This window comes from Pelophylax lessonae (assembly GCF_965119305.1).
Source record: "Pelophylax lessonae genome assembly, chromosome: 1".
NCBI lineage: Eukaryota > Metazoa > Chordata > Amphibia > Anura > Ranidae > Pelophylax > Pelophylax lessonae.
This window is the reverse complement of record NC_138768.1, coordinates 738,304,672-738,321,693: the sequence shown is the minus strand read 5'-3', so window position 1 is coordinate 738,321,693 and position 17,022 is coordinate 738,304,672.

Below are 17,022 nucleotides of genomic sequence, written 5' to 3'. Positions count from 1 at the left end.
GGGACCCTTTTTGTGTAGGCTTCACAGAACCCTAAGTTTTGGGCCAGCTCCCCTGTCTCTATAGACTCTTTAGTCTCTTTGCCAGGCACTTCCACTGCATCGGGACCTGGTGAACTGCTTTAAACATCAGATCCCATTCCGTTTCATCCTCAGACCTCCAGTCATCAATCCCTTTCTCGATTGATTCATACTTGCACTGGAAACGTGGAGACCCCACGTCGATGACCCCGGCCTCTTCCTCACTGCTCACACTAGCTGCTGAGGCCTCGACGGCCATGGGCCATCTTTCTTTAGAAATAGGAATGGGGGCAGACCTGGTTTCTGCTGCAGTGATTTTTGGTGCACTCTCTGGCCACTTCCCGTCCCTCTGTACTTGCATGCACCCTCTTCCTTGTGGCCAAGTCCCTCCTAATGCCAAAGCTGAACCACCGCCAGATTGCATGGCCTCCAGCTGCATTAGGACTCTGAATATGCCCCTCCCGCCTCCGCAGAGGAGCCCCGACCCCATGGTCGTCATCTCCCAAGTGAATCCTGTCTCCCTAGCCACACACATCCACCTGGGCCGACCCTCACCCCTCTCTGCCCGCAGCAGCAGATAACCGCAATGCCCGCACTGGCCCCATGCCTGCACCCACATAACATTCGCACACTGGGGACATACCAGGCCCAAATGCCTCCTCCGGTGCACAGCGCCAGTCCTCCTTCGGGCACCATCCATATGCCGGTATCCCATACTAATGTCTGATTCGGCTTCCCGGTCTGCTCCCGGATCTGCCCAGCAGGTTCTCCGCCAGCGGGTGAAGTAGTTGCGGTTGCGCACTTCCGCTCTCCAGCAAGCTCCATGTTGCTTCTCCTCGCACGTGTCTTCCTCTCAGCCACACCCAAAGGGGAAAGTAATATATGGGCTCCCCTAGTCATTCCTGATTGGCTGGGCGTGACCAATGTCTCCACCCATACTCCTTGTTTGGTGGTGGCTCCTCCTGCTAGTCACTGCAAAGCTGGCCATGTCCTTCACTAGACACACCTCCACTCTTCTTACTTGTAACAGGGCCCCAGCTGCGCCTCCCTCTCCTGGGGCCAGCTGTCCCTCTTTGCCAGGCCAGAGAATAGTCCCGCTGTCACATGCACGGTGGTAGACAGTCCTCTTCCCGACACATGTACAAGGCTCACCATACTGTCTCCGAAGAACGCCCCAGTGCCTCTCCCGGCATGGCCGACTGCAATGTTCACAGTATCGCTGCTGTTACTATACAAAATGAATGTCCCGCTGTCATATGCATGGTCAACATTAGTTCATATAGCCTTGACACACACACGGCCCAAGGCACCCTGCTCCATGTGCCCCTGGCCGCCATTTTCTCCGTCCACACTTGAACCTTTTGCTGTCAGGCAGATACAGTTTTTATTCACAGTCAAAGGCCTCTTCCCTGCTCTCCAATACTTTATAGCAGAGTACATTTCATAGCTGAAGTGGAAGGTTCCTGCCATTTTGCAGTACTGACTGGAACATTTGTGTTGCCACGCGCAACCTTCCAAGTGAACTTCCACCTTCATCCGATTCTCCCTGTCTCCAGTAGAGCTGGCCTCACACTTGGTTTGGAGATCAGATCATAGTCCTGGACACAAAAATGGAGATTTAGAAAATTTTCTTCGTCCGTTGTCGTTAGCAATCGGCCCAGTAACCCAGGGTGGAAATCTGGATGAGCCCCCAAATGTAACACTGTTCCCAGCAGAGTTGCTGGATGTGGGTCCCCCTGGGTTACCGCTAGCAACAACAATACCTTTAGGCATACTTCTCCAAGTGTGAGCACCAAGACAAGAACCAGTCCAGTTTCTTTGGGTTTTTAGGATTTATTTAGGAACATGGATGGTAGAAGGGATGAGTGGGATACTCCTTTAACTGAACAATACACAATTATGCAGGGACTCTTTAAAACGCTGCTTGACACTGGTTAACGCTGGCTGGATGCCTGTTAACGCTGACTTATATACCGGTAAAAGCGGAGCTCCACCCTCTTTTTCTTCTTTCTAGCAGATTCCTGCGGGGAAAAGCAGGTTAAAAAAGAATAGGACTTTTTTTTTTTTTTGGGAAGGTCACACCTTATTTTAGGGGTATCTCTGTTCAAAATTCCTCCTCCTGCGGCCACGGCCCCGGACGTCACTTTAGGTTTCGCGTTGCATCCTGGGAGATGTGAGTCATCGATCCCAGGATGCAATAGGAATGGCCAGCCGCTACTCTGATTGCAGATCGCAATCTACAGCGCATGCGCGAGATTGCTATCGGCATTCTGGGAGCCAGAAACCACAAAGAAGGTCACAGCGGGGGACATAGCGGCTTCAGATGCCAACACCGGAGATGGCCGCATTCTGAAATCAATTTATAAGGTAAGATTTTATCTTAATTCAATTACTGTCCTGTACTATGTGGGGTTAGTGTTCGTGTAATTGGTGTTATCTTAGGATTAGGGGGGTATTTCTAGCTCAAAAATGTGTATGTGGCCGGAACTCCGATTTAACGCTGGCTTGAATGCTATGACTTTTGCCTCTGACTGCCAAAGTCCTTTTAAGCTCCTATTAACTGTATTGCTGCACACTTCAGGACCCTTCCTGGCGCCCCCTTTTTTACTTCCCTATCTTCAGGGCTCTAGTACTTGGCACCCCCTTTACTGCCACTACTGGTTAGCTGTATCCTGGATCCCCTTGACCATTCTGGAGTGGTCCGCTTTTATTGGCAGACCCCTGGGCAGATCTTTAGTACTCAAGACACTGTTTTTCCTGAAGGTCTCTTCCCAGCAGCTCCACTCAGTCAGCACACTCTGGATCCTTTCTGCAGCCCAGCTCAACCTCCAGTCCCTAGGCCGACTGCCTGGACCACCTTCACACTTTTCAGGAGAGGAACAGCCGTCCCCTCCTCCTGGGACTAATGCTCCTGCCAAAAGACACTGTCACATGCTCCCTCTTTATTTATTTCCAATCCCAGGGTGCATTGCAGCAACCCCCCCCCCCCACTGGGACAGTCTTGAACCCTGGTGTGCTAGGTTTCCTCCACCGTCCAACAAGATCCCTCATTGGATACAGTGGGGAGACTCAACAGACACACCTGGAAACATGAGACAGCTAGCTGACAATTCAGGCCCCCCCTGATAAGGAGACAGGGCCACATATGAGTTTACCTAGCACCTACCTAGGAGGGTGCTACACAACATATTTCTTTTATGTGATCAATGATTTTAGGGAAGTATGTCATGCTATCTATACAACTGTTTTTGCTTAACAATATAGTATATCTCTCTTAAACTGTGATTGCTCTGTATGCTAAATGATTGTACTTATAAAAATTGGAAAACACCTTTGCTATCTCTGGGAGACACACTGCAATTTTATACATGTTATTTTTTTATTTCTGTTGAGTTGACAATGTATATTTTGTATATCATTACAGAATACTTGTTTTATCACTTGTAGGTTTGCTCTGCATACCGTATCTTTCCTACTTGTCTCCCGAGGAAGTGGGTTATAATTCCTGTGAAACACATTGGGCCACTGCTTTTAAAACGAACTACTTACAATACAAAAACTTTCATTGATTGCCCGGTTTCAGTAAATCAGTGGTATTAATATTTTATACAATGCTTTATAGTTTTACATATATGGGAGATATGGCTTTTTTGTAATAACAAAAATGATTGAATGTTTTTATCATTTGTTTGTACTAATAAACTATGTAGGGGAATTACCCCATTTTTTTTTTTTAAATATAATGGGTTGTGTCAAGTGTATGTCCAATGAGCACCTCTAAAGTCCATTTGTAAACTAATATATTTTTGCTGAACATGAACTCTGGGATGTGGTGCTCTTGTTATATGTCCTAATTAGCCTTCCTGGTTTATACCTTTTCCGGAGGAGCTCAATTGGCATAAATCACTTTCTGCAAGTGAGGGTGCACCGAAAAGATTTGGAAATTTTGGCAGCTGCCCAATGAGATTTTCTGTGTCTGAAATGAAAGTCCCGAACACTGAGATTCCTCCTGTGCGGACTCATCTACAGAGGATTCCCAATCCTCAACAGCTTACATATACACACTGTATGTATAATAGAATATAATAATCCCCATGCTAAAACCATTGTAGTCAGAGTGGTAAAAAGACTTAAGCCCGGTACACATGGGCCAAAAAAAAGGCCAGTTCAGCAGAAGCTGGTCGAACGTCTGGGTTCTGTTGAATGGTCATGTTGGAAAACCAGCATTCAAACAGTGATTGCAGTGAGTAGTGCCCCTGTCGGAATACAATGTCTCAGAGGGAGAGATTCCTGAATTTTTGCTCAACCCGCTGGTTGAACGAAAAAATATCCAGCAGCCAGAGCAAGGCATAATGGTTGTAGTTAAGCTGAAAATATAGATAGTAAAATGTATCTTTACACCAGTATTACTTTAAAGTAAGCATTTTTGTTTAGCAGTATATCTCTCGTATTGGCCCTTCAGAATGTTTTAATTAGACAATGCAAACTGTAGATATAGTGTTTATTCAATAGATCCATCACCATCACTGGTCACTCTGGTCTTCTTTCTGTTTCCTGGTACTGTACTTATGTGTTATCTGAAAATAAACTTCCATGTTAGACAAATATTCTGCTACAAGGAATTGTATAACAATTTAGTTTTTTTTTTTATCATAAATCGACAAATTACATTTTTTTGTAATATACAGAAAATATATTTATATTTTGGAAAGCTTTGATAGTAGCTATGTTTATAACTACTGTTACTATTTTTTTGATGTCAAGTATAAAATAACTACTTAGCCACTTGAGCTCCCTAAGGTTTTTTCCCCCAGCACATTTTTTGCTAATCAGCAGTGCACTTTTTCAACTGGCAATCGATTATAATTTTTTCACAAAAATAGAGCTTTATTTTGGTGGTATTTGATCACCCCTGGAGTTTTTCTTATATTTTTTGCGATATAAACGAAAAAAGACTGAAAATTTTGAAAAAACAAAACCCTGATATTTTCTCCTTTTTGTTATAAAACATATCCAATAAAATTGTTTTTTTGTCTTACTGTAAAATCCTTTTCTCTGATGTTTATTGATGGACAAAGCTCCAGAACCTTCTTGACCATTGGGCTATGCTGCACCCTACAGGAGTAGGACACTAGGCAGGAATTAGATTTTTGTCTTACTGTAAAATCCTTTTGTGACAAAATTGAAGTTTTGCCTGTAAGGGAGAGTGATAGTTGTCAACAATGTCTCTCCAGAGGTATTAAGATTTTGTCCCAAGTTACAATGCTTAGATGTGTACTTCTTGTGACAGATACTAATGTCATCAGCTCAACCCTCTGTCTTCCAGACATCATTGAATATGCTGATGTATCCCTCTGTTTGATAATGTGTATTGTATTTCATGAGCTCGAGGACGGCCGCCTTCCAGTTAACTGCCTCAGGTTGATTGAATCATTGTCATCTGTTAAGAATACTGTTTGTGGTTGTTATTCCCTAGATAATTAGTTCAGTTCCTGTATACAATTTAATCTACAAATTATAATGTAATCATTCAACCCCTGACCTGTGTGTAGTAATTTGATGAGGAGGGGGATGTGTCCATGCTGTATATAAATTGACTGTGTGTGAGTTCAATAAACCGTTTGTTTTACCCCTTCATGAAGTCTGGACTCATGCTTGGGGGGGATTGGAAGCTTTTTTCACCTCTTGGTGTTATTTCTACTGGGATTTCGGGAGAAGCTGCACGGATCTCTCTCATAGAGACTATAGGATCCGTTACACTGGTGGCAAGCGGTGGGATTTTTCTCCCAAATGGATATCCTGAACTGAAAGAGGAGGTAAATGGCGCATATATACGAACGGCTGCAACGAACAACGCTTAAGGAACTGCTGGAAGCTCGAGGCTTAGGGGCAAGCAACAAGCCAAAAGCCACGATAATAGCTAAACTACTGGAGAGCGACCGAGCCAGCAACCTGCAAATGGCAAACACAGAGGAAACAGAGTTCCAAAAGGATGTAAGATGGAGACTAAGTATGTTGGGACCTAACCCCTCACAAGAAATTGTGGTGCAAATCATGGCACAAGCTACAGCAGCACAGAGTATCCGGGAAGCTTGGGAGGCCAGAGCCAGATCATCACAAGAGGATAAAAATCATATAAAAATAGTGTTGCGCAAAAATAAAAACCTATAGCAATGTTAATGTTTTATAAATGTGAATTACATGTGGGTGTTAGCCCTTATGTTATGGTATCATAGCCTATATACTTAATATGTTACGTCAAAATCCAGTGCCAAAAAATAAATATAAAGTGCATGTAATATTTAAGTGTAAAAATATTTGTAGTGTGATCGTTTGAGAAACTGAAAAGTGCTGAATCTTCAATAAATTAATACACTAGAATACTGTGCTTAGTTGATATATCCATGCAATGTGAAAATCAATAATTAATATGTGCTAACAATTGTAAAAAGCATAAAACAGTCCATTAAACATAGAAAACGAATATTTTAGGAAGAAGTCCGTGATAATAAATAGTGCACGGTGATATTTAACCAGTCCTCTATATGTAGTCAGGCCACCTTGTTGTGGCAGTGTTCCCAGCCAGAGTGTGTGACCGAAGTGTCACAGATCCTTGCCAAACCATGCACCCCCTTGTGATTGGGCGCTCCCCTTATATCAAAATCAATCAGACCCAAATATAGGCTATGGATAGCTCTTCCAGGAGATCACCACGGGTTGCATTCAATCAGACCCAGTTGCTGGTATATGCGGATACTCCTCAAAGGGATCACCTTCTAATTTGTCAGCAGATTCTCCAGGTGGATAGTGAGCGTACCATGCAAAAAAATGGCTCAAATAGTGCTTATATCCTTCACAACTTTTATTACAGATCAAAATAAACTATTTCACTCACATGTTAAGGTGCATCCATGCATCTTCAGAACGCCATACATTGTAGGTACAGTGAAATCCGGATACCGTGGTGGTATAGTGGGAGCTGCCTCGGCTGTGTATTCCTCCTATTCAGTCTGCCTGACAGTCTCGCCGGTATTCAGCGTATCGCTCCGTCCGTCCTTGCTCCTCCCCTACGCGTGATGGACGGAGGAACAAGCTATGGATGCCTCACCCTCTCCACATACCCAGGTAAGCACTATAACACCGACCGTACACCCAGACCCTATCCCATACTGGGGTACCCCCCAAGACTTCGGGCAAGCACAGCGGGAGGATCCCACATTGAAAGGATACCGGAGGGAGGCAGATAACCCACAAGGGGATATAGACGAGGAGAGGTTTCAGTGGGAGAAGAGCTTGTTATATAGGGTGACCGTGGGAACTGGGAGAGGGGCTAGGCAAGTGACCAAAAGGCAACTAGTAGTGCCTCGTAAATATAGGGGCGAGTTGCTCTGTATCAGCCATGACATTCCCCTGACCAGAGAGACTGACCCAGACCTTCTTTTGGCTCGGTGTTACCCGAGATTTACAGGACTACTGTAGGACATGTGACGTGTGCCAGAAAGTAGGGAAGAGGGGTGACCATCCGAGGGCCAAGCTGAGGTCCCTCCCCATAATAGAGGAGCCCTTTTACCGGGTGGCCGTAGATTTGGTGGGACCACAAGCCCAGCCCATCAGGTAAGAAATATATTCTTACAGTGGTGGACTATGCCACTCGTTATCCTGAGGCTGTAGCCTTGTTCAACATAAATGCAGAAACTATGGCTGAGGCATTAGTAAAAGTGTTTACCTGAGTTGGGTTCCCTAGGGAAATAGTATCTGACCAGGGGACCCAATTCACAGCGGTAGTTACCCAGCAGCTCTGGCAGAGCTGTGGGGTAAAACCCATACTGAGCTCTCCCTATCACCCTCAGACGAACGGACTCTGTGAACGTTTTAATGGCACTCTTAAACAGATGCTGATAATATTCACAGAGACCTGCCGGAATTGGGAAAAGTTTCTCCCCCACCTGTTGTTCGCATACCGGGAAGTACCTCAGGAGTCCACGGGATTCTCTCCTTTCGAATTATTATATGGAAGGAGGGTCCGGGGACCACTGGACCTGGTGCGGGAGCACTGGGAGGGTGATATGGGAGAGTCAGGTACCCCATAGTACCCTTCGTTCTGGAGCTGAGGGACCGGTTGCCGGCACTCACCGAAACAGGGAGAAACGCTGGTACGACCGTGGGGCTAGAGATTGGATCTTAGAGCCAGGACAAAAGATACTGGTGTTAAAACCCACTAAGACAGACAAGTTACAGGCGTCCTGGCAGGGCCCCTACAAGGTAGTGGAAAGGGTTAGTGACACTACCTACATAGTGACAGATTGTGCCAATGAAAGGATCCGCAGGTCCTTTCATGTTAATATGCTGAAGCCATACCTGGAGAGACCGGAGGAAGTCTCTGCAGTATGTGCCCCAGCATGCGAAGACAATGAGGGCATCACCTTACCCCACTTGCTCCACAAAGAGCCCACGGGGGTGGAACAGTTTGGGTTGGGCCCCGAACTAAAACCCAAGGAAAGGGAGCAGGCTTCTTGGCTGCTAAGGGAGTTTGAGGAAATATTTTCTGCTGTCTCAGGTTACACGACGCTGACAGTCCACAGGGTGGAGACCCCAGATCCGGTACCTCTGAGACAGCAACCCTATTGAATCCCCAAAGCAGTTAGGGAAAGCATGTTCCAAGAAATCCAGGACATGTTAGCCCTAGGGGTTATTGAACCATCCTAAAGTCCTTGGGTCTCCCCAGTGGTCCTGGTACCTAAGAAAGATGGTACCACACGGTTTTCTGTGGATTACCGCAAACTTAATGACTGGACTGTTACGGATGCCTACCCCATGCCTAGGGTAGAGGAGTTATTAGACCGTATGGCTGGGGGAAACTATTTGACCACTCTCGATCTGTGTAAAGGGTATTGGCAGATCCCCCTGGTGCCTGACGCTATTCCTAAGTCAGCATTCGTCACCCCATTTGGCTTGTACCAGTGCAAGGTCATGCCATTTGGGATGAAGAACGCCCCGGCTACTTTTCAACGAATGGCAGACCAGCTCCTGGAGGGTTTCCAGGGCTTCGCATTTGTGCCTATTTAGATGATATAGCCATCTATAGTAGCACTTGGGAGGCCCACCTGGAGCACATTTCGGCAGTGCTCAAACGGATTAAAAAAGCTGGACTCACGTTAAAGCCGGACAAATGTCATGTAGGCATGGCAGAGGTCCAATACTTAGGCCATAGAGTGGGATCAAGCAAGCAAAGGCCTGAACCAGCAAAAATTGAGGCTATCACCCAGTGGTCTCAACCCCGTACGAAAACCCAGGTTATGGCCTTTTTGGGGACCACTGGCTATTACAGAAAATTCGTACCCGAGTATAGTGCCATAGCTAAACCCCTGACTGACCTTACCAGAAAATCCCTCCCCAGACAAGTAGCATGGTCCCCGGAGTGTGAGGAGGCCTTCCAGAAGCTCAAAACTGCTCTAAGTAAAACACCTGTAGTGGTGGCAACGGATCATACTAAAAGATTTCTCGTTCATACAGATGCCTCAATGTTTGGACTGGGAGCCGTTTTAAGCCAGGTTGGGGAGGATGGCATGGAGCATCCGGTGGCATACCTAAGCAGAAAACTTCTACCCAGGGAGGTCAGTTATGCCACCGTTGAAAAAGAGTGTTTGGCCCTAGTTTGGGCGCTCAAACTGCAGCCGTATTTGTATGGACATTCCTTTACAGTAATGATGGACCACAACCCACTTATTTGGCTCAACCGAGTAGCCGGAGATAACCCCAGACTTTTGAGATGGAGCTTGGCACTGCAGCCCTACAACTTCACCATACAATACTAGGGAAGCAGAACGCCAATGCTGATGGGTTATCCCGGCAGAGCTGGAGAAATAGACTCTACTTCCCGGACATTCCCAAGCCGACCCGTTAGGGTCTAGGCGGGTATGCCGTCCCATGGAACTAAGGGGGAGCTATTTGACAAAATTGAAGTTTTGCCTGTAAGGGAGAGTGATAGTTGTCAACAATGTCTCTCCAAAGGTATGAAGATTTTGTCCCAAGTTACAATGCTTAGATGTGTACTTCTTGTGACAGATACTAATGTCATCAGCTCAACCCTCTGTCTTCCAGACATCATTGAATATGCTGATGTATCCCTCTGTTTGATAATGTGTATTGTATTTCATGAGCTTGAGGATGGCCGTCTTCCAGTTAACTGCCTCAGGTTGATTGAGTCATTGTGATCTGTTAAGAATACTGTTTGTGGTTGTTATTCCCTAGATAATTAGTTCAGTTCCTGTATACAATTTAATCTACATATTATAATGTAATCATTCAACCCCTGACCTGTGTGTAGTAATTTGATGAGGAGGGGGATGTGTCCATGCTGTATATAAATTGACTGTGTGTGAGTTCAATAAACCGTTCGTTTTACCCCTTCATGAAGTCTGGACTCATATTTGGGGGGGATTGGAAGCTATTTTCACCTCTTGGTGTTATTTCTACTGGGATTTCGGGAGAAGCTGCACGGATCTCTCTCATAGAGACTATAGGATCCGTTAGACCACCCCTCTATTGAGTTTGGTTGTTTTTCTTCTGACACTGCTTGCAACAAAACTGAGTTCTTATAGCAGACAGTGGAAGTATAGCCCTTGGGACTGCCCCATAGGGGTGATAAAGATTTTTTTCTCTTTCGTTCTTTGACGAACAGATCCAGAATCTTCTTGACCATTGGGACGTCCCAAAGCAGTATTACACAAGAGGGGTGGGAAAAAAGAGCAGAAAAAATTCCAAAAGGATAAACCTAGCCAACCAGGTAAGAGGGAGCTCAACCAGGAACAACTGGAGCTCACCTGAACAATACACCCTCAAAGAGGACCAGGTCCTCTTAAACAGCAGCCTGCAAAAACTTTGTGCGACCAAAAGCAGCATCCACAAATGCCAAAACATCCACTTTATAAAGTTTTGTGAAAGTGTGCACAGACGACCAGGTTGCCGCCTTGCAAACCTGCATCACTGACAACTGATGAGGGAAGGTCCAAAAGGCACTAAGTGTCCGAGTAGAATGCACCTTAACAGGGTAGGGAGGAACCTGACCCTTAATTGAATAGGCCTTTACCATCGTCTGTCTGATCCATCTGGAAAATTGTGGCGGGGTCCATCCGTAGGGACAAATAGTGAGTCTGATTTCCTAAACGATACGGTAGCCAATAGGTACACCCTGATTGCCTGAACCACATCCAGAGTATGGAAGGCAATCTCCTTAGTATGTTTAGGCTTAGGACACAGGGAAGGTAACACAATGTCTTCATTCAGATGGAAACCAGAAACGTTAGGAAGGAACGCCTGGCAGGGACAAAGCACCACTTTGTCTCTGTGAACCACCAGGTAAGGTGAACAGCAAGACAATGCAGCCAACTCCGACACCCTGCGTGCAGAAGTAATAGCCACCAAGAAGACTACCTTCTGGGACAATGTAAGCAGGAATCTCATGAATATTTTCACAAGGCAGTTTCTGGAGAAACGACAGCACCAAATTAAGGCCCACGAAAGCAACAGGGACCGCACTGGAAGAGCCAATTGGCAAACCCCTGAATAACCCCATGAGATTCACACCACGCAATGTATGCTTTTCCAAACGCGATGGTAAATCTTCCTAGAACATGTTTTACACAATGCGGTTGGAATGTGCTCACTCTTGGAAATCAGCTTTCAGCCAAGCTGTTAAAGCCAGCGACTGTAAAGCAAGATAGAAGATTGGCCAATGGGCCAACAGGTCGTCTCTGAGAAGAAGTCTCCAAGGAGCATCGGCGACCAAGTGTATCAGATCTGCATACCAAGACCAGTAAAGCCAGTCTGGAGCCACTAGGATGACCCGAATCCCTTCGGCCTTGATCCTTCGCAGGAGTCTTGGCAGAAGTGTTATGCCCTGTACACACTATCAGATTATCTGAAGACTTTTGTCTGCAGACTTACCAAAACCATATAATATGAGGTCAAACCTAAACACTTTCAATTTGTATGCAATCCGGCAGGCCCTTGCACTACATAGAAAAGGTAAATCTGAAGACAAAAGTCTTCAGATAATCTGATAGTGTGTACAGGGCATTAGAGGTGGAAAGGCGTATATCAGACGATACTGGCCCTAAGGAGCCACCAGTGCATCTGTAGCGTCGGCCAGAGGATCCTGAGACCGCGCCACAAACCTCTGCACCTTCCTGTTGAGATGAGAGGCCAACAGATCCACCTCAGAAGTTCCCCACCGGAGACACAACTGATGAAAACACCTCCGGCTGAAATGACCATTCTCCCTGGTCCAATGCCTGACGACTGAGATAATATGCCTGCCAATTTTCCACCCCTGGAATATGCTCAGAAGAGGGCTGGAACAAAGCGTTCTGCCCACCTTAGAATGTTGGCTACTTCCCTAGCCACCAGGACACTTCATGTGCCCCCTTGGTGATTGCCATAAGCTACGGCCATGGCATTGTCCGATTGAATCCTTACAGGACCCCCCTGAAGGCGATTCGTCCAATGAGCCAAAATCTGATCGCCCGAAGTTCCAGTATATGGAGCAGTAGTCTGCACTCTTCCAGAGTTTAGACCCCCTGAGCACAAACCGTGCCGAGAACGCCACACCACCCAGGGAGGCTGGCATCTGTGGTGACCCCCGTCCAGTACAGGAGAAGGGAATATTTGAAGCGCCGGAGAGTGAAGCCACCAAATCAGGGACCCTCTCGTACCTGGGCTCAACAGGATCAGATTGCCTAGATTCTTGTCCCTCTTGGCAAGATCTCTATTTGCAGAGGTCTCCTATGGAACTGTGCAAACGGAACCGCCATGAAGGTAGACACCATCAGGCCCAGCACCCGCATGCAAGTCTCGAGAGATGACTGACTGCTGGACAACAGGAGCCAAATTGCATCCTGCAGCTTTCGGAGTTTATCCCCTGGAAGAAACACCCTGGCTGAGGCCAAGTCCAGAGTCAGGCCCAGATAGTCCAACTTGATGGATGGAACCAGAGCAGATTCCTGTAAATGTAGTTTCCAACCGAACTCCTGCAGAGTCCGCACAGTAATCTCCAGGTTGTCCGTCAGAGCAGTCGGAGACTCTGCTCACAGAAGATGATCATTCAGGTATTGCAGTACTGCAACACCCCCCCCCCCCCTGCTGGCACAACAATGCCAACACCGGGGCCAACACTTTGTGAAATCCTGAGGCAAGACCAAAGGGTAATGCCACGAATAGATAATGTTCTTCACCCATGGCAAAGCGGAGGAAGCACTGATGAATGACATTGTATCTATTCACACATCCCTTTCTTATTCCCTTGTCCCTCATTCACACGCACACTACCACTGTATTACATATCATTGTTTTCTTCTCCTTCTCATACTCACCCTATTGGCCAGATGCTCAATTCTTGGTTGCACCTCTTTCTTTTTTCTCTTTCCTTTTTTCTTCCCTGTTCTCATATCCATGTCTCTGTTACACTGTATTAATATACAGACTCTATTATACTGCCGATATCAATACTTTGTGATGCAGTTTTCTACTTCTTTTATCCATACACACATTTATTAATTTATTACAGTCAGTGATAAGGATATCCAGGGATTTTGTTTCAACACTCACAGCCTATCCACCCTTCACCTGTCTCCCAGTCGAGCTCCCTGGGTCCCACACCTTCAGCTCCTGGACCAGACCACTTCACTGCCGCTGGTGGAGAGTGTTGGTAATGTCCATCTGGGTTAGACTGATGTGTAAGTATGGTTTCTCCCCACTAGGGTTTATATGAGGCTCCACATTTCACTTTTTGCCAATATGCATACCCGCTAATTGACATTACGCTATATATATTTTCTAGATACGTTTGGACGCATCTACTCCTGAAGAGTGACCAACGACTCACGAAACGTGTTGAGTTACAAAGATGCTTCTCATTCACTATGCTATAACACAGTTTTTTTCATATCAAAACATGTATACTGTCATGTATTGATACAAATGTATGTGTGGCATATGTTAATGCATTTTATATGATCTTTTTAACAATATCAATACATTTGTCAGTATACTTACTATACTATTGTTGGCCAATTGTGTTCACCTCACTCAAAATCCCCCTGGCAATCTTCCTTTTTTGTTGGTTATATATACATTAGGGATGGATGTGTATTACTGGCATGATCTGACCTGTTTTTATTTTTATGTTCATATTTAGTAGGTGGAAGACACCAACATGCCCCATATGGTCTGATACTGTCCTGGCCTTATTCCCCAATCCACATTAATTGTGGGTGGATATATCTTTTAATTGGGATTGTGTGCTGTTGATAGCAACTGGTGATCTTATGTACCGCCTAAACCTGCTGGTGACCGGCGATCCCTCTAGTGGGGGCCTGTGATATGGTCCGGGAGCTGCGATGCAATATTAGGGGTGGGTTTATCTTCCTCTGCTGTCCCCTCCTTTCCTTCGAGGGGCAGGGCCACCTTTGCATCACTGTCCCTGCGCCCTACAGATTACGCCTGCGGATGTGGTGTCGTAACGTAGGTTCGCAGTACGTCTTCCCCTATGGTCAGTGGATACCGGCGCCCGCACCGGTGTGTCCCACGTGGGGATCACACGCTGGCCAGCATGTGCATGCTCTCAATCACCATAACACATGGCGTTCGGGGGAGGACCCATAACGCCCTAGTTTCTGGGTACTTATAGGTTAGGTAGTAGATAGGCTCCACACTCATTTTGTTTACTACATGGAAGACACTCCACACTAATCCGTTTTCACATACATCACGGTGGGTAAATTCTCCTTCCTTTTTTTTTGGTTATATATACATTAGGGATGGAGGTGTATTACTGGCATGATCAGACCTGTTTTTTATTTTGATGACTGACATATCGGAATATGAAGGTAAGCGTCCTTGATATCGATAGAGACCAGAAAATCCCCTTGATGTAGAGATGCCACTACAATACAAAAATGGACTACATTCGGGATATCTGTACCCACACAAAGCGGTTCAGAGCTTTGAGGTCCAGGATTGGACGTACCTTGCTTTCCTTCCTGGGAACAGTAAACAGGTTTTGATATAACCCTTGAAAATGTTCCTATTCTGGAACCAGAACAATCACGCTTGTAGTAGCAAGTCTGGCTGAATCAGGGAGGTACACGGAGTGGAAGGACCCGCTCACGGCTTACCAGACCAGGTCCTCTTAGAGGAGGTCCTTACAGATTTAGAACCCTTGTCTTGAGATCCTGAGGAACGAAAAGCTGCTTATAAGCTGAGAAAAAAGGCCTGCGGCTGCGAAAAGACTCTTTGCCCCTGGCAGACTGTGGAAGAGGAGTACTCTCCCCCCCCCCCCCGTAAGACCCTAATGATATCAGCCGGGGAGAATGAGAACAGGGGATCCCCCCACAAAGAAAGATCAGATAAGGCCTTCCATGAAGTTTGGTCCACAGACCAGCATTTCAGCCATATCATGCGACGAAGGACCACTGCTGTCACAGACAGCCTAGAGACTAAGGGAGCCGCATCCAGACAGGCATCACAGACAAACTGCAACCCCTGGACCGACCAGTCTGTCAGCTCTGCAAAGGCAGGGGGAGGTTGATCCCCCCCCTCCAGATCCTGGCGCAAACTCTTTGCCCACTCCATCAGAGTCTGGGACACCAAGGCTATGGTGAACAGTAAACATACGGCGAACCAAAGTCTCGGCTCTCCAGGCAAAGGGATCTTTAAAGCTGGAGACTCCTCCACCAGAATCAAAGTTGATTAATTCAGCCTGGAAACCTGAGCGTCCACCACAAGTGGTGTCCACTTAAGCAACAGAGACTCCTCAAAGGGATACCGTCTAGCGAAACGCTTAGGCACTGCCATATTGCGTTTAGGACAACCCCACTGACTCGCAACAATTTTGTCAAGGTAGGCGGGAAAAGGGAATATGCCGCTTTTGAGGAGTTGCGGGTACCCAAGGGGACCATCGCCTCGGACGCAGCTTCATCTTCTAAATTTAAAGTTTTCCACACTGATACAATCCACCAGCGCCTTTCCATGCGGGGCTGCAGTAGAAGAGGAATCATCTCCACTATCAGCGCACTCAAAGTGCGTGAAAGCAGACCCAGTAGGGTCGCTACATACCAAGCTCACCCCAAAACATAATAATCAGGGGAGGCCGAAAGGGATGCCAGCCAAGGGTCCACAAATGGACCACCTATTAGAACCCTGAAAAAAAACAGGGGGGGGGGGGGTCGCCCTCCGAGACTTCCATAGAGGACATAATAGGACATGGCCCCCTTAAAGTGGGGCCGCCCACTGTGACGTGGACGGGCAGGCAGGGTACTCTCGCCCACACAATATTGACGGCAAGATTGTCACTAAAAATGAAGCACCCTGACAGTGCCACCCAGTTCAAGGGAAGTGCCAAGCAGACCATATGGCCCAGCAGGCTGCAAGCCGTGGTTTACATTTTTTGTGGAGGCCCATCCGCGATCACAAGGATCCTCAGCCTGACAGATGCCCAAAGGGGAAGTTGAGGGGAGTTCAGCTAGACCCCCTGATGCTGCCCCCAACGGCAGTGCCCAGCTCAGCTGCATGGCCTAGTAGGCCGCTGGCCACCGGCTTAGTATGCCACAAGGCACAGACTAATTTTTTGAGGGCGCCAAGCCGCAAGCCCCAGCAGAGCAGACCACCCCGGGAAGTGGAGGGGAAGGTGGATGCCCACATGGGAGGCAGTGGCTTCAACCATCCTCACAGGGGCTGCCTCACATAGGTTCCGCCGAGTGGGCCGCAAAGCAGCAGCCTCAATTTTTGGCCGGATCTGGCCACGTGAGGTGCGTGCCCGCGGATGGTAAAACATCCACTCCACCAGCCCAACAACCGCCGCAGGGAGACCAGAGGACATCCCTGCCCTATTCACCAACCCCCAGGAGTCAGGGAACCCTACTCAACCTCCCGCTGTGAACCCGGAAAAAAAAACGGTTAGCAGCAACTAGGGATGCACCGATCCGGGCAAAATAGCTGGATCGGAGA